Source organism: Aquarana catesbeiana, linkage group LG01 (assembly GCF_042186555.1).
Source record: "Aquarana catesbeiana isolate 2022-GZ linkage group LG01, ASM4218655v1, whole genome shotgun sequence".
Lineage (NCBI taxonomy): Eukaryota > Metazoa > Chordata > Amphibia > Anura > Ranidae > Aquarana > Aquarana catesbeiana.
This window is the reverse complement of record NC_133324.1, coordinates 613,323,319-613,348,166: the sequence shown is the minus strand read 5'-3', so window position 1 is coordinate 613,348,166 and position 24,848 is coordinate 613,323,319. Positions and strand designations below refer to the sequence as shown.

Here is a 24,848-nt window from a genome sequence, read left to right as displayed (position 1 = left end):
GAGGGAGAGATGAATACATTTTGGTTACAAAATAAAGCAACGGCCTCCCCTGCAATGGTGTGGGATGCCTTTAAGGCATATACACGAGGTCAGTACCGCATGGCTATAAATAAAGTTAGGAAACTCAATAGGCTTGCATTGGAGGAGGCTGAGGGACGGGCTCAGAGTTTGGAATCCAGCTATGTGACCACCAAAGATGCGGGAACTTATACCACACTTCAAGCTCTTCACCGTGAGATTGCGTTGTTGCGAGCAACTGCGACCCGCAAGCTACTGCTCTCACAGTCCCAGAGAATATTCGAACAAGGTGAGAGATCGGGGAGGCTGCTGGCGTGGCTGGCCAAGGAGCGCTCCACCATAGCACACATTGCCAACATTAAAGATGACATGGGGAACCTTTTGGCGGATCCCGCTAAGATCAATGCCAGATTCGCACAATTTTATGAACGCTTATATACATCCAAAACTGACTACACCCTAGATACCTTGCAACACTTCCTAGGTCAAATAGAGTTCCCAGTCCTCTCGGAGGAAAATAAAACTAAATTAGATGCACCCATTACCCTCAAAGAAGTGCAGACGGCAATCTCTTCACTGCAATCTGCAAAGTCCCCAGGCCCAGACGGTTTACCGGCCGAGTTTTATAAAACTAATAGTGAGTCATTGGCCCCTCAGTTTCATGAACTTCTTCTGTCTATGCTGGAGGGTCAAAGCCTTCCTCCATCAATGTCAGAGGCGGTGATTGTTGTAATACCTAAGCCCCGTAAGGACCCCGAGCTATGCGAGTCATACCGGCCTATTTCGCTATTAAACGTCGACGCTAAGATCATCACAAAAATTCTAGCGAATCGGCTTAATACTGTTATCCTTTCTCTGGTTCATGGAGACCAGACGGGTTTCATGCCAGGTAAGGGAACAGACATCAATTTGCGACGATTGTATACAAATATATCCCACGCCCTTGCCAGAGGTACCCCCGGAGTAGTGGCCTCCCTAGACGCCGAAAAGGCGTTCGACTCGGTCGAATGGGAGTATCTTTGGCATGTCTTGGGAAAATGTAATATTGGGCCTAAGTTTATCTCTTGGATAAAACGGATGTATGCTAACCCCACTGCCAGAGTCAGAACTAATGGGTCCCTCTCGCCCCCCTTCAAACTACACAGGGGTACTAGACAGGGATGTCCTTTATCCCCGGGTTTGTTCGCCCTAGCTGTTGAACCTCTTGCTATCCTTATTAGGTCCTCCGTGGCTGCAGGGGGGTTGGAGGTGGGCCCTCTACGGGAACAGATCTCCCTCTACGCGGATGACGCTCTTCTTTATCTCCCAGATGCTTCCCACTCCCTCGAGGAGACCTTAAGGATCATAGACTTATTTGGCTCCTTCTCAGGTATACGCATAAACTGGAACAAATCCATGCTTTTCCCGATCTCCCAGCCGCCCCTACTCCCTCCCCACCATATACCCCTGCAAACGGTCACTAAGTTTCGGTATCTGGGCATTGAAATACAAAGGGATCTCTCTTGTTATCTGACAGATAATGTATACCCCATTCTATAGCAACTAATAAGACGCTGCTTAACATGGAAGTCCCTTCCCCTGACACCGGTGGATAGGATAAACCTCCTCAAAATGATATTCCTCCCCAAATTCCTGTATGTATTTAGAAACACTCCAGTACCTATCCCTGAATCATTTTTTAAGCAACTAGATCGGGTGATTAATAATTTCATTTGGGCGGGACAGACCCCCAGGGTTGCCAAAACAAGCCTGCAACTTCCCCTATCTGCGGGTGGGCTGGCATTGCCGTGCTTCAGGAAATATTATTGGGCAGCGGTGCTGGTGACGGTACGCTGGTGGTTTGTTCAGTCACGACATAACCCAGCGGTTAATTTAGAAGCAGCCATATTGGGGTCGTATTCAGCATTGAGCAACCTGGTATTCAGGGGTCCAAAAGCACAAGATAATATGACCATCCCCATGCGCACGACCGCCAAAATATGGGAACAGCTGACAGCTAAGCTCAACCCACCACAAACTTATTCACCCTATACACCACTCTGGGGTAACCCTAAACTACCACATCTGCTAATGATCCCAGACCCAGCAGTCTGGGCTAAATATGAAATTAAAATCTTACAGCATATTATGCCAGAGGGTAAACTCCTTACATTTGACGAATTGCGTAATACCTTCCAACTCCCTACCAAAATGTTTTTCCGCTATTTGCAACTGAGGCACGCAATTCAGGCTCAATTCCCTTCAGAAATTCAACTACAATCACATATGGTGGAGCGCTTCCTTATTTCCAAGCATGTGGACCGTATCCTCTCCTCTTTGTATCTCTGGGTGTCCCTGGGAACTGATAACCAGGGGACTAGGCTATTTAACAAATGGAAGCTGGCTGTGCCCTCCCTGACGGATGACGATTGGGAAGATGATATCCGCCAGGGACAGGTACATCCAGTTAAAATTCCTTCACCAGGCATACTACACACCCCAACGGCTTGCTAAAATATACCCCTCTCACTCTGATAGGTGCCCAAAATGCAATACGGATATAGGTACTTTCTTACATGTGGTGTGGTCGTGCCCCCTTCTTCAACAGTTCTGGAGGGAGGTGGTGCAGTACATCAATTTAATTGGGAACCTGACACTTACACTGGATCCCCGGGTCCTTCTCCTGGGGATCTGTGATACCCTTATCGCAAACACCCATAAGAGGCTATTCGTTTTCTATGCTCTATTCTATGCAAGGAAAACCATTTTATTTAAATGGAAACAGACAGACCCCCCAACAGTGGGACAATGGAAAACACTCATTGATAAGACCCTCCCTCTATATAAGCTTACATTTATGAGCCGGAAATGTCCCAAAAAGTTTGAAAAAATTTGGGGTGCATGGGTTTCTAAGTGAATGGCCACTGATGCGGATCCCCCCGGGAGAACTCGCTGAACTTATACACCACTAGTTCGGTTAAGAAATATTTAGAATACACTTAAAATTACCACTAAAATATACTTTTTTTTCTTTGAGGAGGAGGTATTGCTCCTAAAATACAACTTTGCAGTGATATGAATACTTGCAACTAAGATGTGAACTGATGTGCCTTGCTTTTTGATGCAATACTTGAGACTATTTATCCTAGATTGTCACTTTCCTTCTGGAAATGGTTCTTCTTTGCCTTTTTTATGTAATCCTCTCTTATTGTCCCCTTTTATATTTTTATGTATATGTATAGGTATATGTACATTTATATATATATTTGTGAATGTACTTCTTTATCTTTGTACTGAAACTTTTCTCCGTTGGAGATGAATAAAAACGTAACTGTTAAAAAAAAAAAAAAACTTATCGGCCAAAAATTGTGTTTTCTGCATTTTGCCAATAGAGAAATATGTGCAGATAATGGCGCTGAAAACGCATGTGATTTTACTGTGCTTTTGATAGGTCATGTTACTCAAAAAACAGAATAAGAAAATGTAACATGGGTGCGTTATTAATGCGTTCTTGCTGTGTTTCTTTTTGACTAAAAATGCAGCAAGCTTTTTAACACCACAATGGAAGCGCAACGGACAAGTTTAAAGGGATGCATTCATCTTGAGCTTTTCTTGTGCTTAAAGAGGAACTGCAGTCTGCTCACATAAATTGTGATAAAAACATTTTTGCCATTCCGAAGCTTCCCTCCAACCACTTTGCATATTATTTTATCTATGCTGCGATTCTGTACTTGCCAAATATGCTGCAGAAATCTCCCTCCACTAAGTCTGGCTGCAACTATTTTAACTGAAGCTGCTGCCTGTTCACTTCCTGGATTTACACACCTCTAGCTCTGCAGCTCTCAATGGCCCTCTTATGACTCATCATCCCTCCCTCCCTGGCAAACTCTCACGAGAGAGAGCTGTGCATGATGTCATAAGCCTTGGCTTTTTACCAGACAAGAAAAAAGAAGTGGGCTGTATAAGGTATTTACTGGCAGAAAAACTAACAAAAAAAAAAAAAAAAAAAAAAAAAAGGTAAAACAAGGGCAGAGGATTTAATAGACGAAAAATTACTGAAGTTTCACTTTAAGGTGCCGATAATTGCAGACAAATTCATGATATTCATTTAAAAAAAGTCTAATATAAACAACACAAATTTTATAAACACACTTTTTAAAAACTGTCAGCCAAGTGCATACTGAATTTTTGGTTTCGGCACCAAAACTTCCATTCGTTGCACCTAATCACAACCCATACAGGGGTGTATAAAGATCTTTAAAAAATTTAAAAGAATTTTTTTTTACTAAAAATTTCCATTAGGTCTTTTACAAACAGCCAAGAGGTAAAAAGCCAAGTTTCACTACAATAGCCAGCCCTATCATACAATCATAATGCTCCTAAACTGTGTAATTGCTAATCAACTGATGTAGTCCCACCAGTCACAGTCCACACATGCTGCACAAACAGACAGAGATTTCTGCTGGCTTACATGCCACTCCAACCCACAAACAGCTGGCGTGTGACGTCACCGGGCACAGCCCTCAACTGTGCATGTGCCAGAACACACATGCACATTGCCCACAAGTGAGGCCACAAGGACACTAGGTAGAAGGCCCCCCAACCAGGCCAGAGGATGAGTGGAGCCATGGGCAAAGAAATTGCCCTACGAGGACCGCATACCTGCCAGCAGAGAGCAGTCGCCCCACCAAACCCTTTCACCAAGCCAGCACCAGACAGCCAAGCACACCAAGTTTGAGAAGTTTAAAGTGTATGTCAAAAACACACACACACACACACACACACACACACACACACACACAGTCTCTGCAATACATGTACATTTCCCAATGTTTAATCCAAAAAAATAGTATGATCTGCAATAGAATTTGATGTACTGTATAGATAATATGTCCATGTATTCTGTATTGATCAATATACCATAAGCAATCTTATTGGAGCACGTCTGGGCAATAATATTTGCTCATGCTAGAGAGATGCATCTTACTGTATTGCATCTTACCGCTCCTCTTAGTAAAAGCCTATCTGATCAAGCTAGATGAAGGCGTTTGCTTATCTCAACAATCAAGCAGTATAGAAACTAAAACTGGCCTTGCACAGAGTTGGCCATACAGTGCCGACAGATGAATCTCCTGCTGTACTTATTGTATTTTGACAGCTGGCCCATCCAAGATCTCCAATTTTGCAAGTAAGGGATGCCCAACAGGGCCACCCACTGTAAATTTCAACCGGTCTTCTCAATGAATGCAAAACACCCCCTGAATTAATGAGGTGGAGAGAGTGATGTCACCGTCACAAGAGCAAAAGCAAAGTGTTCTCTGAATGATGCGAGTGACCCCGTGTTCACTATGCAGCAGGGCAGCTGCTTGGCATTGGATCCAGAAGACAGATCAGGTATTGGGGATGGAGAGGAATAGAACCTTTTGACTTGACTTTGGAACCATTTTAAAATACTGTAGGTTTTAGAATTACAGTTATTAAAAACTGTAATTCAATTTCAATCTGCAGGCACTGAGATTTTCCAAAATACTTAACACATACTTTGCTTGTAGATATGGCATCCAATGGTCGTTCTGCACAAGATACCGCCATTTTCCTACTGGTGTAACTGGCTTGCTGCTTTTTCCAAAAGCTGCACAAAGTTTACCATCAAATGATAAACTTTGCCTCAATGTCCCAAGCTTACACAGGGCTAAGACCTCTGTCGCCACATGACAATGAAGAAGGCATTGCAGTAGGAAGGGAAAAGTGTCACATTCTCCGCATACTCAGCAGTACCAACTTTTACACTGGTAAACAGGGGGCAGTGTGGATTTAGTTTTTTTTATTAAAAAAATAACTAAAAGAATTTTTTTTTTTTTTAAATCAAATTTATTTTAATAAAATGCTTTTGGAGTAAAAATCTATCTAAAAGATAGTTTTCTATTTAAGATACATTAAAAATTGAGTTTATTCAGCATGAAATGGAGCTTAGTTATGTGCATGAGGTTGTAGATTCTGCAATATTTACAATTTTGGAAAACTCATTCAATTAATTCAAGCTCTGCAAGCTGAGATAATATGCACTGGCAATGTTATGGTTTTAAATTAAATAAAAGAATTTGAGTAGTTCAACTACGTGTGATTAACCTAAAAATCGGTTCTCATATTGCTGTTTTACTAACCTGACAGCTTATTCCAAATAGGAAACCTTCATTTTGTTTGCAAATATTAAATATTCTAACTATCAGCAAGAATGGGTCCTTACATTTAAAAGAGCACCTGTCATTTCAGATCCATTATGGCAGCGCCTGTTAGTGGGCATCCACTCGCCTGCTGCCGCCACGTCCCTCACCTTGCACTGCTGCATCACGAGCCGTCCCATTAAAGTAAATGGGACTGTCGGTGAGTCAACAGCAGGTCAAAGGCAGAGATGACAGTTGCTCTTTAAAAATTATGATTTCAATCAAGCCTTTTTACTAGTGATTTAAATCATGATTTAAATGAACTTGATTTAAATCAAATCCACCCTGAGAGCAGGTGGACACAATGTGTTCGTTAATAGCATTATATTGCGTGTACATTTTCCTTTAGGCCAGGTTCACACTGGTGCGACGCGACAGCCGTCCTACTTTGGATCCGACTTTGCCCTGCGACTTGGAGCCGACATACGTCCAACTTTCAATGAACAGGGATCCATCCGACTTGGATCCCTGCCAATACCAGGCACTCACTGTGTTTGGTATGAATCTTGAGGGGGAACTCCACGCCAAATTTTAAATAAGAAAATGGCATATGTTCCCCCTCCAAAAGCATACCAGGCCCTTAGGTCTGATATGGATTTTAAGGGGACCCCCCCCACGCCGAAAAACCGTCGTGGGGGTTCCCCCCAAAATCCATACCAGACCCTTACCCGAGCACGCAGCCCGGCTGGTCAGGAAAAGGGGTGGGGACGAGCGAGCGCCCCCCCTTCCTGAACTGTACCAGGCTGCATGCCCTCAACATGGGGGGGGGGGGTGCTTTGGGGCAGGGGGGCACCCTGCTACTGGTGGCCCGCTCTTTTCCGCCCTCTTCTTCAGATGTTGACCCGATGCTCTCTCCCGTTATAATGCTGCGTGTGCAATGACTTATATAGGGATGGGGCGTGGTCACCGGGTGACATCACCCAGTGACCACGCCCCATCCCTATATAAGTCGTTGCGCACTGCGCACACGGCATTACAGCGGGAGAGAGTGTCAGGTCAGCATCGGAAGAAGAGAAAAGAAGAAGAGGGCGGAGAAGACCGGGCCAACGGTCGCAAAAGATCGGACAAAAGAGCAGAAGATAGCAGAGGAGCCCGGCAGAAGATACCGGAGAGCGGGAGACGAACCGGAAAGTGCGGAGAAGTCGTAAGAGACCCCCAGAGCTGCCTAATAAATTACTTTAAAAACCTGTCTGGTGTGTTTTTTTGTTTTTTTTTATTGACACTTTTTTTTCCTAGGTGAATGGGTAGGGGTATGATGTACCCCATATTTATTCACATAGGGTGGGGGCCGGGATCTGGGGGCCCCCTTATTTCGATAAGCCCCCCACCCGCAGACCCAGACAACCAAGGGCCAGGGTTGTCGGGAAGAAGCCCTTGTCCTCATCAACATGGGGACAAGGTGCTTTGGGGTGGGGGGGCTGCAGGGAGCCCCCCTGCCCCAAAGAACCCACCCCCCATATTGAGGGCATGCAGCCTGGTACGGTTCAGGAGGGGGGGGGGGGCGCTCGCTCATCCACACCCCGGGCTGCGTGCTCGTATAAGGGTGTGGTATGGATTTGGGGGCGACCCCCACGCCGTTTTTTCGGCGTAGGGGGTTCCCCTTAAAATCCATTCCAGACCCAAGGGCTTGGTATGCCCTTGGAGGGGGAACCAATGCCGGTTTTTTATTTAAAATTTGGCGTGGAGTTCCCCCTCAAGATCATCTGAGCACAAGTCGCATGCCAAAGTCGGATCATGCAAGACGGCGATACAACTCCAATGATAGTCAATGGGCTGAAGTAGGATCAAAGTCGGACCAAAGTAGTACAGGGAGCATTTTCAAAGTCGGACCGACTTGTGTCAAACCAGTTAGGATGGCTCCCATAGGGAAACATTGATTTTCACACGTCATGCGACATGGGCTCCCAATGTCGGAGCGTTTGTCGCACTAGTGTGAACCCGGCCTTAATGTGCCATTATAATATTTAAAGAGGAATTAAAAGTAAAAATATTTTATTCAAGCAGGCAAGCTCTTTACTTGCCAGTTTTCAATCTCATTTAACCGCTTGCCGACCGCCACATGTACATTTACGTCGACAAAAATGACATGGACAGGCAAATGGGTGTACAGGTACGTCCCTTTAAAATTTGCTGCCGTGCCACCGCGTGAGCGCCGCCGCAAGCTCCGTGAGTGTGATCGCAGGTCCCGTGGACTCGATGTCCGCGATCGTCTCACGGAGAGGAAGAACGGGGAAATGCTGATGTAAACAAGCATTTCCTCGTTCTGCCTAGTGACACTGATCACAGCTCCCTGTAATCGGGAGCGGTAATTAGTGTCGTGTCACACATAGCCCCTCCCCCCCCTACAGTTAGAATCACTCCCTAGGACACACTTAACCCCTACAGCGCCACCTAGTGGTTAAACCCTTCACTGCCAGTCACATTTACACAGCAATCAATGCATTTTTAAATTGCACTGATCGCTGTATATATGTGAATGGTCCCAAAATAGCGCCAGAAGTGTTCGACATAATGTCGCAGTCATGGGGGGGGGGGGGGGGGAGGAAAAAAAAAAAAAAAAAGCTGACAGCCGTCATTACTAGGAAAAAAAGAAGAAATTAATAAAAATGCCACAAAACTGTACCCTATTTTGTACACGCTATAACTTTTGCACAAACCAAACGCTTATTGCGATTTTTTTACTAAAAATATGTAGAAGAATACGTATCGGCCTAAACTGAGGAAACAAAATGTTTTTTTTTTTTATATATATATTTTTTGGGGATGTTTAATATAGCAAAAAGTAAAAAATAATGCGTTTTTTTTTTCAAAATTGAAGACTTTTTTTGCTTATAGCGCAAAAAATAAAACCGCAGAGGTGATCAAATACCACCAAAAGAAAGCTCTATTTGTAGGGAAAAAAAAAACACGTCAATTTTGTTTGGGAGCCACGTCGCACGACCATGCAATTGTCAGTTAAAGCGACGCAGTAACGAATCACAAAAAGTGCTCTGGCCTTTGGCCAGCCAAATGGTCCGGGGCTGAAGTGGTTAAAATGCACACCGAGTCGTGCATGTGTGGGAGTTACATCATTCCCCCTGCTGGGAAATCAAGATGGCTGAATACCCCACACCCAGAAGAGGCTGGGGAGAAACAGTTTGTCGACGTGGGAGCTTGCTGGAGTGCAGGAGAATTTTTGCATTCTGCAAAAAAAAAAAAAAAGGAAGAAAAAAAAAAGTTTGACATGTACAAGTTAGGTTAAGAGACGAAAAAGCTGCATAAGGCAGCAGCCTAGCTGCACATAAGCAGACTGGAAAAACAGGTTCACTCAGGCTATTGAGATTATACTGCTAGCACAATTAGTCAGTAACCATGGAAACCTTCAGTAATGAGTGGGATTTTGTCATTTCAATGCATAGTTTATTGTGCTGCTTATTTAAAGCTTGTGAATACAGAATTAATACTCATTAATTTGTGCTGCCGTTAGCATATCCATGACATTCCACAACAATGGTATTTAGATGCATTCATTGGACATTATAAAGCAGTCTATTATTTCCTCTGTAAAACACATTTTCTATGCTGGGTGCTCTGGCCACAACTCATACCCACAATATGCTCTCATATGAAGCAACATATGAATCAGCTTCAATCTAATATAATTGTAGCTTTTCTTCAGGGTCAAAAATAGAAATAAGAAGGCTCCACACTGCATCTGTAAATTGTTTTCAACATAGGCCGACTCATTTAAAGGGCTCCAATAAACCCAGGGAGTCAAGTTCACATCTTTAGGGAAAAAAATAAAAATAAAATAAAATTCATACGTACAGTCATAAAAAAAAGTCTTTCAAACTGGCTAGACATTGCATTACAGTTGCCACTAAAAATAATTAAACTTAATAATAAAAAAATTAAAAGTATCGGTTTCAGGCATTGTCAGGCGTTTAACCGGTTCAATACCGGGCATTTTCACCCCCTTCCTTCCCAGACCAATTTTTTAGTTTTCAGCGCTGTCGCACTTTAAACGACAATTGAGCGGTCGTGCGACGTTGTACCTAAACAAAATTGACGTCCTTTTTTCCCCCACAAATAGAGCTTTCTTTTGGTGGTATTTGATCACCTCTGCGGTTTTTATTTTTTGCGCTATAAACAAAAGAAGAGCGACAATTTTGAAAAAAAAAAAAAAAAAAAAAAAAAAAAAAAAACACAATATTTTTTACTTTTTGCTATAATAAATATCCCAATTTTTAAAGAGAAAAAACAAATTTTTTCCTCAGTTTCGACCGATACGTATTCTTCTACATATTTTTGGTAAAAAAAAAAAAAAAAAAAAAAAAAAAAAAAAAAATCGCAATAGGCGTATTTTGATTGGTTTGCGCAAAAGTTATAGCGTCTATAAAATACGGGATAGATTTATGGCATTTTTTTTTTTTAAATTATTATTTATTTATTACTAGTAATAGTGGCGATCGCAATTTTTTTTCGTGACTGCGACATTATGGCGGACACATCGGACACTTTTGACACATTTTTGGGACCATTCACATTTATACAGCGATCAATGCTATAAAATTGCATTGATTACTGTGTAAATGTGACAGGCAGTGAAGGGGTTAACCACTAGGGGGCGGGGAGGGGTTAAATGTGTTTCCTAGGGAATGCTTCTAACTGTAGGGGGAGGGGACGCTCAAAGGGAGGAGACCGATCAGTGTTCCTCCGTTCTGGGAACACAGATCGCTCTCCTCTGAGCTGACAGGACGTGGATCTGTGTGTTTACACACACAGATCCACGGTCCGGCCAACGGGCAATCGCGGGTGCCCGGCGGACATCGCGGACATCGCGGCCACCGGGCACACGCACCGGGACCCGAGCAACGCGGCGCGTGCGCACCCCCTAGGCGGCCGGAAACCCGAGGCCGTCATATGACGTCCACCCAGGATGGGAGATCCCATCTGTGGACGTCATATGTACATACGCGGGTAGGGAAGTGGTTAAGCTTTTTTACAAAAACTTTTTCAAAGTATTTTTGAAGTGTATTACAAGCATTTTCACAGCTTCAGGCATTTTGTTTAGCCAATTTAAGCACTAGGGGAAGGAGAGGGAGAGGAAATTAAGAGCGAAGAGATGCTATTTGAGCATTTTTGCGGGCATTTGACATGCTTTTTTCTGCTCAAGTCAGGCATTTCTATTGAAGTCTAAGGAGCCAAAAACACTTGTAATCTGCCCAAAAAGAAGCTCATGTGCTTTGAGCTTCAGGAGTTTTGCTTCAGGCGACAAAAACGCTCATATGTGAACAGGTGCCATTGAAATGAATGGGATTTTGATTGTTGGGCTTTTTGGAACTTTTGAGATGAACGTTTTCAGCACGTAAAACGCTCAGGTGTGAATGCAGCCTAAAAAAAAAAAAAAAAATCTGAAAGGTCGTAAGGGTACTGTAAAATGACCACATAGCTTACATTCTATTTTTTCACATTTTGATTAGAGGATATTTTCATCTTTATTCAACATAAGTTCGCTACCTGATAAAAAAATGGTCAAACTAAAATGTATGCAAGCTGCTCGTCCTCAAATGACATCGCTGACCAGCTCCAGATAGCATTAAGCTGGGTTCACACATGTCTGGCTGCAGTTTGCAGTCCGGAGTCCTGTGTTGTTTTGTTTACTGGGTCAGGTGCAATTTTATACTTGATATCGGACCTAAACTAGAGCCAAAAATCAAACAGGACCCTTTTCAGTAACTGACCGCGGCCATGTGAGAACCGGCTCCGTTGAAAGCCTGTCCAATTTTGTCATTAGAATTGGATGCGGTTAAAAATGTATCCGACTTGCATATACGTGAACCAACCCTTATGGCCCGTAGACACGATCTGAAAAGCGGACGAAAAATACCACTTTCGACTCGATCATACGATAATTGGATCGTTAGTACAGAGCTTTTGAGAGCCTATCACGACAGTTCATCCGATATTATTCGATCAGACAAGCGCGAAAATTTTCCACGTACGATACCAGATCGTACGATTTTCGTTTAGTCAGTACAGTTGTTGTCCAAAAATACACAACACATGACATTACTTCAGATTTTTTTTCCTGTCATACGAGAATTTTCATGACTTTAAAAGGAGTACTGTTCAATCTATCATCTGAAAATGGAAAGAGTATGGCACAACTGCAAACCTACCAAGACATGGCTGTCCACCTAAACTGACAGGCCGGGCAAGGAGAGCATTAATCAGAGAAGCACCCAAGAGGCCCATAGTAACTTTGGAGGAGCTGCAGAGATCCACAGCTCAGGTGGGAGAATCTGTCCACAGGACAACTATTAGTCGTGCACTCCACAAATCTGACCTTTATGGAAGAGTGGCAAGAAGAAAGCCATTGTTGAAAGAAAGCCATAAGTAGTCCCGTTTGCAAGAAGCCATGGGGGGGGGGGGGGCTTGGTGGACAGCAAACATTTGGAAGAAGGTTCTCTGGTCAGTGGTCAGATGAGAAAAAAAAAAATTGAACTTTTTGGCCTAAAAGCAAAACGCTATGTGTGGCGGAAAACTAGCACTGCACATCACCCTGAACACACCATCCCCACCGTGAAACATGGTGGTGGCATCATGTTATGCTTAGGAGATGCTTTTCTTCAGCAGAAACAAGGAAGTTGGTCAGAGTTGACGGGAAGATGGATGGAGCTAAATACAGGGCAATCTTAGAAGAAAAACTGTTAGAGTCTGCAAAAGACTGGGGTGGAGGTTCACCTTCCAGCAGGACAACGACCCTAAACATACAGCCAGAGCTACAATCGAATGGTTTAGATCAAAGCATATTCATGTGTTAGAATGGTCCAGTCAAATTCCAGACCTAAATCCAATTGAGAATTGCTGTCCACAGATGCTCTCGATCAAATCTGACAGAGCTTGAGCCATTTTGCAAAGAATGGCCAAAAATGTATAATTTTCTTTCCACAATTATGTGCCACTTTGTGTTGGTCCATCACATAAAATTCCAATAAAATACATTTACGTTGTTGGTTGTAACATGACAAAATATTGAACATTTCAAGGGGTAGGAATACTTTTTCAAGGCACTGTCTGTGTGTGATTAACCTAAAATCGGTTCTGATATCGCTGTTTTACTAACCCAACAGCTTATTATTCTAAATAGAATCTTTAATATTTGCAAACAAAATGAAGGTTTCCTAACTACCAGCAAGAATAAGTCCTTACATTTAACCACTTCAGGCATGGGAAGTATTTACCCCCTTCCTGATCAGGCCATTTTTTGCGATACGGCACTGCGTCGCTGTAACTGACAATTGCGCGGTCGTGCGATGTTATACCCAAACAAAAATGTATGTCCTTTTTTTCCCCACAAATAGAGCTTTCTTTTGGTGGCATTTGATCCCCTCTGCAGTTATTTTTTGCACTATAAACAAAAAACAAAAAAAAAGCGACAATTTTGAAAAAAATAAATATTTTGTACTTTTTGCTATAATAAATATCCAAAAATATTTTTTTTAATCAGTTTAGGCCAATATGTATTCTACATTTTTTTTTCAAAAAATATTGCAATAAGCATATATTGATTGGTTTGTGCAAAAGTTATAGCGTCTACAAAATAGGAGATAGATTTATGGCATTTTTATTTATTTATTTATTTATTTATTTTTTACTAGTAATGGCGGTAACCCACAATTTTTTTTTAATCGGGACTGCAACATTGCGACGGACACTTTTTTGGGATCACTGACATTTATACAGCGATCGGAGCTAAAAATAGCCACCGATTACTGTATTAATGTCACTGGCAGGGAAGGGGTTAACACCAGGGGGCGATCAAGGGGTTAAATGTGTTCCCTAGATGTGTTCCGACTGTGGGGGGAATGTGGTTGACTAGGAGGAGGAGAGAGATCGCTGTTCGTACTTAGTAAGATTACCCAACCTGTCCCCTCTCCCCTGACAGAACTGGGATTTGTGTGTACACACACGCCCGCTACAGCTGACATACAGGTACGACGGCTTGCGCAGGGGAGCCAGGGGAGTATAACTGCGGCAGCTGGTCGGGAAGGGGTTAAAGAGAACCTTTAGTGGGCATCCACTCATCTGCTGCCGCCACGTCCCCCACTTTGTTGTGTCACTGTCGCATCACCAGCCGTCCCATTAAAGTTAATGGGACTCTTGGTGAGTTAACAGCAGGTCAGAGATGAGAGTTGCTCTTTAAAAAGTACGATTTAAATCAAGCTTATTTAAATCAAGCCTTTTAAACTAGTGATTAAATCTTTTGAAAAATTTGGGCTCTATTAGACTCTAGAGCTCTCCTCTGCCCTTAAAGCATCTGACCACACCAAGATCGGTGTGATGAGATGCTTTTCCAATGTCCCAAAAGGAGCTGTATATATCTGGCGAAACCGAAGTCATGAAATGCTCATAGCTTCCTGTTTCTTAGGCCATAGAGATGATTGGAACCGTCCTGGTCTCCAATCAGCTGGTGGAACCACTATCTGCATTCTGGGGTTCTCTGGTGGGACAGGAGAGCCCGAGAAAACCATGGAAGGTGGCAGGACGAGCCCTCCCACTGCTTGTATAAGCAGTCTAGCGGCTATATAGCCACTAGGACTGCTTTTACACGAAAGACGACAGCTAGCTGAAAAAAAAAAAAAAAAGGATGGTGCCTAAACCTGCAGGCATCATTCCGGTATAACAACTCAAAGTCCAGCAACATACCAGTAAGTTGCTGGTCCTTGTTGGGCATATATTGTAATGCTTTTATTTCCCCATGCAGCCTGTGGGCTGAACGAAAAAAAGAGAACCTAACAGATTCCTCCATTGACATCGATCAATATGGATGAAGAAATCTCTGCCAAGAAAAGTTAAAAAAAAAAAAAAATTACAATATATATATATATATATATATATATCCCTGTTCTGTCAAAATAAACAAATCAGTGCTGCAGCTGAATGGCGTACCTGCAAAGCAAAAAAAAAGTTAACAGTACATTAAAACAGTAGACATACCCACAAAGCAAACACGATAAAACATTACAGTATAGCATAAAATACAGTAAAACATAATAAAACTACAACTATTTTGGCTTTTTTCTATGTTTTTTTTGTTTTTTTAATACTTTTATTGTAACATTCCAGGTTAGGGTCTCTTAAAACGAGATGGCCATCTAACATCTTTCGAGACCCTGTGTGTAAGTGTGCCCTAGGACTGTGCCGTATGCTAATACTCCACTAGTGTGTGTGTGGTAGTGACGGAAACAGTCCCCGATGCAGAGACCAGGTTGGCCAGGACAGGAGGGACAATAGCAGCAGGTGTCACGCCTTTGTCCGCTTTTTCACAGACACGACTTCTTTGGGGTGCTCTCTGGGTATGGGTACCAGGGAGGACATCCGGAAAATGCCTCTCTGGAAACAGAAAGGCTGTGATAATCTCTTCCTGGAATTTTAGGAAGGATCCAGTTCTTCCAGACGCTTTGTATAGTACAGCGTTGAACAGATCCTATTGGAATAGGAATACAGACACTTTTTGTACCAGCGTCTGGCCTTACGGGTAATTAAGTACGGCCCCATCATCTGGTCGTTAAAGTCCACCCCTCCCATTGTAAGGTTGTATTTGTGGACACAAAGGGGCTTCTCAACAACATCAGTTGCCGTAGTAATTTGGACTGCAGTATCTGCGTGAATGAAAGACAGAACGTAATGTTCCGTTTGTTGCTCCATCTCACTGCAAGCAGTACATTGGACCTCAAGCAGGCTCTTTCCCCCCCGTCTAAGTTGGGTATCTATAAGCCCCATCGATTAGATCACACAGTGCCACATGCGCCAATTCCTAATTGAAAGAGGCATCTAATTCGCGGCACGCTTGTATAAAAATTGTCCACATATAAAAAAAATGGTACCCCTTTCGGAATAAGGGTGACACCAACTCCCAAACAATCTTGCCGCTGCACCCTATAAAGTTTGGGCAGTCACGTGGCTCCACGCTGCTATTTTTACCCTTGTAAACCAGGAAACTATGTATAGCTGTTGCCCTGTTACAGAGCTTGTACATCTTGACCCCATATCTGGCACACTTGCTGGGGAGAAACTGTTTGAAAACAAGGCAGCCCACTTAATGCACATTTTACGCCAACGTAAAATACCAGGCTATTTATTGTCCCTCGACATATACAAAGCATTTGATTCACTCTCTTGGGACTACCTAGAATTTGTGCTCACGCAGTGGGGTTTTGGAGATTTCTTGGCCTGGATTAAAGCCCCATACTCGTCCCCCACAGCTTCGGTTAAATACAATGGTTATTTTTCTTCAGCTTTCCCAATTTTCTGGGGCACGAGGCAGGACTGTCACCAGTGCTTTTTATTCTTGCATTGGAGCCACTGGCCATGGCTCGCCGTGAAAACTCTGACATTTCTGGCGCTCCTTATGTGGGCAACCATTACAAGGGGAACTTTTATGTAGATGACGCCCTCCTGGTCCTTACCAATTCTATCATTACTCCTCGCAACCTTCAGGTGACGCTGGATAAGATTTTCGTTATCTTGGGCCTTTGTATTAATTTCTCCAAGACCACAGCGCTGAACATTACTCTTCCTGATGACCTAGTCCTGCATTTACAGACCCAATACCCTTATCGCTGGGCATCCCATTCCATAGATTATTTGGGGATTAAAACTCACTTCTTACTCCACCTTGTTCTCGGCCAACTATTATCTTCTGCTGCGCTCCCTAACCTCTCTTCTCCATTCCTGACAATTTCCTTCCCTCTTTTGGATAGGCCGGATCCATGTTGTTAAAATGACGATCCTTCCCAAGGCCCTCCATTTCTTTCAGACCTTACCCATACACGACGACTCCTTCTTTCTACGTCTTTAACAGACTAGAATCCTTCGGTTTATATGGGCTCACAAACGCCCCAGAGTTCCCAGATTGACGCTCTACACCCATAGATTACAAGGCGTCTTGGGGGCTCCTAATATGGCCAAGTATTACTTGGCAGCTCAAATCTCACAACTGCCCATGTTACCTGCAACCTCCGACATCCCATTATATGAGCTTTTGGGACTACCCAATTGTGCCCCGATAACATTAGAAGTGTTGCTTTGGCTTCCTCATAGATTACGTCCCATAATGCTAAGCCCTTTAATGCTTAATAGCCTGAAGCTGTGTGATTCTGTTACGACTAGTTATGGTCGGTTTCAGCAGGTTCTGTGTCCGTGGTACTCTCCCTCTTTTGGGTCCCTCATTTCCTTTTTCTTCCTCCTTTTTTCACTTTTTTTTTCTCTGTTTCCTCCTTCCTGATATCAAGGCTAGAAATGTAGACTGCTGTACTCAAGGGTACAGTGTAATATAATCTATGACATATGCCTAATTTTCAACCTGGTCCTCTATGGCCCTGGTTACAATTTATTGTAATGTTACTCATTACGCATTCACGCGCTATTTCTTTACATATATGTTCGATGTCACCCCTGCGTGGGCAAACCATGGCTTGTTATGACTTTTGTAACTCCAATAAAAATATTGAAACAGAAAACAAGGCAGTAGAGCTGCACAATTAATCCTTAAAAAAATTGTGATCTCGATTCACCCCCTCTGACGATCTGTCCTGCTGAGTTTGCCGATTCTTTCATACAAACAAGTGGAGAGATTATCTGCTCACTCAGCTGTCAAAAGAAATCATCCGGCCAGTCTGCCAAGTTTAGAACTTACAACATTGTAACTAACTTCCTACTTAGATCAAAGGGATAAACTTCTCTATGTAAACAAATAACCCTGGCAATCTGCCAAGTGTTAAACAACGTGTAAATGCAGGAAGTTTAACCACTATTATATTAATATAAAATATTGCAGCAATTGCCATTTTATTCCCTAGGGTCTCTGCTAAAATATATATATATATATATATATATATATATATATATATATATATATATATATATATATATATATATATATATATATATATATATATATATATATATTTATTTTAGCAGAGACCCTAGGGAATAAAATGGCAATTGCTGCAATATACACTTCAATAAATAAAAAAAAAAACAAACAGTAAAGTTAGCACAATTTTTTTTTTTGTTTTAATGTGAAAGATGTTATGCCGAGAGAATCGTGATCTATCCTCTAGCAAAAAAATTGTGATTCTCATTTTAGCCAGAATCGTGCAGCTCTACAAGGCAGCCAGAAAATGTAATCAGGCACTCATCAACGCAGACGTCTTGAGCAGGGATAAACAATACGTTTACTGGCGCTGCAGAAGTGGTGGGCTCCCAATCAGGACTTGCAAGCACAGCAGGAAGGCACTATGGGCTCTACGAGCATGTGTTCTAATTCTTGGTGACTGCAGGACACTACTTGCGCTAGCCAGCGCACCAGCTTGAACTGTACTTATGGGACTCACCACGTCACCAACTATTACTGCAGTGCTGGTTTGTCTATGACCAGGACATATTAGGCCGCTGGTGCTTGCCAGTTCACCAGAAGGTGAAGCGGCACTAGTACTGGCACTCTGCTTCATACGAGAACCATGCGATTGTTGCACCTCAGCAACAGAAGAACGGGGTCGGGTATGCCTGACCTTAGCAGGAACCTCTACTCCGTCTACTGCTCAGCATCCTGAAGGCCTCTTTACTAGTATACCTTTCCTTTGACATTTTTGCAACTAAATTTAGAGGTACCTAGTGTGACTCACCGGTACTAAAGCACCTGGTTGTCGAGGACTGTTTGAACTGCTACAAAATAAACTGCAAGTGCTAGCAGAGACCAGGCGTGATTCTGCCAACACTGCGGTTTTGTGTGCTGCGTATTGGAAGTGACAGTGATCTACTGATCCTGCATTTTGGGTGTGCTGGGCTTAACACATGTATCGGGGCTGATCCTAATGTATCGTTTTTGGGAACACTATACTATTGTATATATGCTAAAACGAACTGACTTTGACACTAACTGATGTCACCCGTGGGACATACAGTGATCGGAAAAAAAAAAAAAAAAAACTGTACACTATACTAATGATGAAACTGAGTGAAATTGTTAACTGGGGGGTGATCAGGGGGTTAAACCTTTATTAGGGAATATACGGCAGGACCCTGAACCTATACAAGACTGCCGCTCACGCTGACACCAACTAGCATTACCCGTGACATGAATACAGTGATCAGAAAAGAGATCTGTACACTATACTGACAGGGATTGAAAGGGTTAATAAATGGTTAATCAAGGGGTTAAACCTTTATTAGGGAATATATGGAGGGTACCCTAAACCTACCTAGGACTAATGCCAACTACCACTAACTGCCCTAATGCTGTTTAGTGTCACAAGTGACACCAATGCAGTGATCAGTAAAAAGTCTGAACACTGTACCCTGGTGATACTGACAGGGATTGAAAGGGTTTACTGGGGGGGGGGAGGGGGGGGGGTGGATCAGGGGGTGAAATATGTGCCTACGAGTCCTGGTGTCACTGCAGTGTTGGTGTATTCACAGTTGGATTCGCTCTCCTCGCACACTGGAACCGAAAGGGCTCCAGGAGGTGAGATTGCATCACTACCTGTGCCCAAGCCTGGACTTGGCATAGGAATCACTGTGTTCCTCTGTGCTGAGTAAGTCTAATGGGAGTGTTTTCATAATTATCAATCAGTTGCAGAGCTCTAATGAGGAAAGATGCTGGGCCTGCATCCCTTTAGGTCGGGTTCACACTTGTACGACAAATGCTCAGACTTTAAGAGCTCATGTTGCATGACGTGTGAAAATCAATGTTTCCCTATAAGAGCAGTCTTAACTGGTCCGACACAAGTTGGTCTAACTTTGAAAATGCTCCCTGCACTACTTGGGTTTGACTTCAATCCTACTTCAGCCTATTGAATATCACTGAAGTAGGATCAAAGGCAGATCGCCGTCTTAACCGATCCGATTTGGCAGACGACTTGTGCTGTGAAGATCCTGAGGGGGAACTCCAGCCAAATAAAAAAAAAAAAAAAACAAAAAAAACAAAAAAAAAAAAACAACAAAAAAACACCACACACACACGGCATGGGTTTCCCCTCCAAGAGCATACCAGGGCCTGCGCCCCCCCCACACCCCAAAGCACCTTGTCCCCATGTTGATGAGGACAAGGGCCTCTTCCCGACAACCCTGACCATTGGTTGACGGGATCTGCGGGTGGGGGGGAAATATCGGAATCTGGAAGCCCCGCCCTTTAACAAGGAGGCTCCCAGATCCTGCCCCCCACCCTATGTAAATGATTTTTTTTTTTTTTCTTTTTGTGAATGGGTAGGGGTACAATGTACCCGATACTCATTCATAGGGTGGGGTGGCTGGGATCTTGTTAAAGGGGGCTTCCAGATTTCGATAAGCCCCCCGCCCGCAGACCCCACCAACCAACGGCCAGAGCTGGTCGGGAAGAGGCCCTTGTCCCCATCAACATGGGGACAAGGCCCCTTCCTGCCCCAAAGCACCCACCCCCCATGTTATGGGCATGTGGCCTGGTATGGTTCAGGAGGCGGAGGGCGCTCGCTCGTCCCAACCCCCTTTCCTGACGGGCTGCGTGCTCGGATAAGTGTCTGGTATCGGCGTGGGGGGTTCCCCTTAAAATCCATGCCAGACCGAAGGGCCTGGTATGGTCTTGGAGGGGGAACCTATGCCGTTTTTTTTGTTCCTATTTGGCGTGGAGTTTCCCCTAAAGATTCATACCAGACACAAAGTGCCTGGTATTGTTGGAATCAAAGTCGGACAGATGTTGGACTTAAAGTCGCAGGGCAAAGTCGGTTCCACAGTGGCATGACATACACGCTGACTTTGGAAGCACATGACGTGTGTAAATCAACGATTCCCTATGAGAGCTGTTTTAACTGGTACGAGACACAAGTCGGTCCAACTTTGAAAATGCTCCATGCACTACTTTGGTCCTACTTCAGCCCATTGAATATCACTGAAGTTGGATCCTTGTCCTAACCATCAGACTTGTGACACACTTGATAAAGGAGCGCGCATGCCCACTGGGAGCTTCACACATGCTCTGAAACGCATCGTGTGTTCCCATCCATCTGAGTCATCCTGGTGACGTCACACGTCTACGAGCGCTTTGCCAGAACGCGGAAGTTCCTATCCAGCTCAGCAGCCTGCTACTCCGTGTGGAGGTCCGCGGCCATCCCCTCGGAGCCACATTGCAGTTTACTGCACATGGATGCAGGACTAACCTAGGATGTTCTCTCTACTGGAGCTGTACTCTAATTACCTTGATGTAAGTGTGAATACGTGCTTATTATCTTTTATTAAATACTTGCACTCAGAGGCGCTTTCTTTCTCTTGTTTCTTTATGGTTGTTTGGAGAGCTGACTTCGCTCAACATGAAAGCTGCCCTTAGCGCTGGTTTCCACTAAAGATTTTCCTGGTCACCATATCCACTCATCATCACGGACTGCTTATAGACTTTTTGATACTTTTCTCAGCAACCATTATTGGACATATTGATGTTGACAGTGGTACAAGAGTCATGTCGTACCAGTGTGAACCCAGCCTTAAGGCCCGTACACACGATCAGAAAATCGTATGAAAGATACCGCTTTCGAAGAGATCGTTCCTACACAGCTTTCGATAGCTGATCACTACAGTTCACCTGATATTATCCGATCAGGCAAGCACGAAAATTTTCCTCATACGATACCAGATCGCACGGTTTTCGTTTAATTAGTACAGTTGTCATCCGAAAATACAATACAAATACACCACAATACGTGTCATCACTTTAAAAAAAAAAAAAATCTGTTGTACGAGAATTTTTGTGACTTTAGTAACCTATTCAGTTTCTACTTGCGACTAGCAAGCGGAGGGAAAAAAAAAACAAAAAAAAACTGTCGTCCGTTTTTTAGATTGTGTGTACAGGGCATTAGACGTGTTCCTATTGGAAGTATCTCACCAAAAATGAGATTTTTTTGTGGTAGGGGATGCCTAAAATCTGACTTGCATCTTAGTGCAGACTTCTGGGAAAATCAGTGAGCCAAATCACACATGCCGGAAATGTTTCTGGGGGACGTTCTGTACACATACTGTGTACAGAATGCCTCCAGGTAGCCATATTGCATTTTCAGAAAATTACAGCAGCTGCAGATTGAAAAGCAAAGGTCATTTTTAATAACATTCAATTACAATATGACTTGTGTCGCAATTGTATACACTATATTTGTTTTTCTGCATTTTTTTTTCCCCACGAAAGTGGAGTTACCCTTTAAGATTAGTTTAACAACTGTAATAGAATAGGAGTTTGTGGAGTATTTTTAACGCGCCATAACGCTCAAACTCTCCAAAACTGGCCATAGGGCATTTGGGAAGCATTTTTAACCCATCATTAATGTTGTGAAAAATGCCAGTCTAACGCCCATACTAATGCTATAGGAGCGTTTGTCAAGCGTTAGAAATTTAGTCAAGTGTGAACAAGCCCTTACTGTAGCAACGCTGATTACTACAGCGATTATCAGCTTCCCCTGTGGTTCTACATTGTTGCTTTATATTGCATTGGTGTTTGTATTTTGTTGCTTTAGCAAACTATATGTTTTTCATACAAGGCCTACACATCTACTACATGATAAAGAGTATACAGAGCACTATGGGTTATCTTATAATACAACACATTAAAATCAGCTTGCTTTGCAGCCATCTAGAAACCTTCTACTTGGCCCTCTGATAAGTCTGAATCACTGCTGGGGACTCATTTTAATCCCATTAACAGCTGGATTTTTTTAGTGCACCTAGTAGTTATGTTAACACTGTGAAAAAGAGAGTAAAGTTCCACCTGCTGTCTGAATGGAAGAGTACAAGATATGAAAGCAGACTTTGCACTGAGATGTGAAGGGGCAGGGTTTTGGGCTGATCCAAGGCATGAAGGCACAGGAATTGGGGCCCACCTGAGGCATGAAGGCGCAGAAATGAGGGGCTGTCCTGACATTGTGTGGCGTGGGAACCATGGCCTACCTGAGGCATAAAGGCATGGGAACAGGTGCCGACCTGAGATGTGAAGCGGCAGGAATGGGAGGCCAACCTGAGGTGTTAAGAAGTGTGAATTGGGGGCCGACCTGAGACTTGATATTGTGGGAATGGGGGCCAGCCTGAGATGTTAAGGCGTGGAAATTGGGGCCGACCTGAGGTATGAAGGCATGGGAACAGGGCCAACCTGAGAGGTTGAGGCGTAGGAATCAGGGCCGAGCTGAGGCTTGAGCTTGAGGTGTGGGAACATGGGCTGACCTGAGGTGTGAAGGGGCAGGAATGGTGGCAGATCTGAGATGTGGAAGTATGGGAATAGCGGTTGACCTGAGAAATAAAGTTGCGGGACTGGGGGCCAGCCTGAGAGGTTGAGGCGTGGAAATTGTAACTGGCCTGAAACTTGAAGTTGTGGGAATGGGGGCCGACCTGAGACATAAAGGCGTGGGAATGGGGACAACCTGAAATGATGAGGTGGGGAAATTGGGGCCAACCTGAGATTTGAAGATGAGAAGCAGGAACAGAAGTTGACCTAAGGTCAGAAGGGGCAGGAATGGGGGGCCTGAGGTGTGAAGGGGCAGGAAGGGGGGGGGGTATGGGAATCCTGGCTGACCTCAAAATGAAAGTTGCAGGACTGGGGGCCAGCCCGAGATGTTGACGTGTGGAAATCAGAGCCGACCTGAAACTCTAAGTTGTGGGAATGGGGGCTGACCTGAGGCATGAAGGCGCAGGAACGGGGCCAACCTGACACATTGAGGCGTGGGAATTCGGGTCAACCTTTGACTTGTGAAGTTGAGGAACAGAGGCAGACCAGAGGCATGATTGGGCAGGAACGGTGGGTCAACTTGAGATTTTGGCATGGGAAATCAGGGCCGACCAGAGGCGTGAAGGCGCAGGGACTGATACCTATAAAAATGACACTTGAATATGGAAAAAGTTGGTGACCCCCCACATTTGTTTAACCTCAAAAACAGCTAGATTAAAGAGAGAAAAAAAAATTGAATGCCCATCTGCACCCACATCATCTAATCAATTATCAAAAAAAAAAAAAAAAAGTCCCCATCCTGGGCACCCCAATCTCATGTGGCGACCAGTTACAGCCCTATATAAATGAATAATGATCCCATTTGCTCCCTACTACCCATAGTTTCTGGAAACTGAAGTAAACATTGAGGTGATTAGGAAGATGAACACAACTCTGCTCCTCACATGCACACACCTGCTGTATACACACACACACAGCACAATGCAATACCACAAGAGAACATCTCACCTTGAGGCAAGGCTACAAGGCAGCCTGAGCACAGCAATACTACATTGACACCCTCCAGGCGACGAGCCTTTCCACACTGCACGTCCCCCCTATCTCCCCCAGCTGCTGCTTCTTCTTCCAGCCCCGCCTCTTTCCCGGCTCCTTGTACTGAGCTTGCGCACTATGCACCCTCTCACCTTCCCCATGCAAGCCTCCATCTTTGTTATGGGCATATTCCCATAGTGTTTTCTGAGTGACAACATTCTGTTGACTCGTACAAGGTGTGCGCTGTTAGTGAGTTTCAGTGTATGTGTTATCCAAGTGCTTGTATTGTCATACTTCATGCCATTACTCGATTTATTATTAACACTGATCTGACTCCTTCATTCAAGCTATTTTTCTAAGAACTTCGCTTTGCG

General features: G+C 43.7%; 1 protein-coding gene across 2 annotated transcripts in view; it reads right to left on the bottom strand.

The window, feature by feature from the left end:
- Window positions 1–24,608, bottom strand: part of KLHL8 (kelch like family member 8) — a 122,316-nt gene extending 97,708 nt beyond the window's left edge. For both annotated transcript variants that reach the window (XM_073599891.1, XM_073599900.1), the window contains exon 1: window positions 24,451–24,608. The gene's annotated coding sequence lies outside the window, so the exon portion shown is untranslated. The remainder of the gene's footprint in view (window positions 1–24,450) is intronic.
- Between the last annotated feature and the right edge of the window lie 240 nt (window positions 24,609–24,848).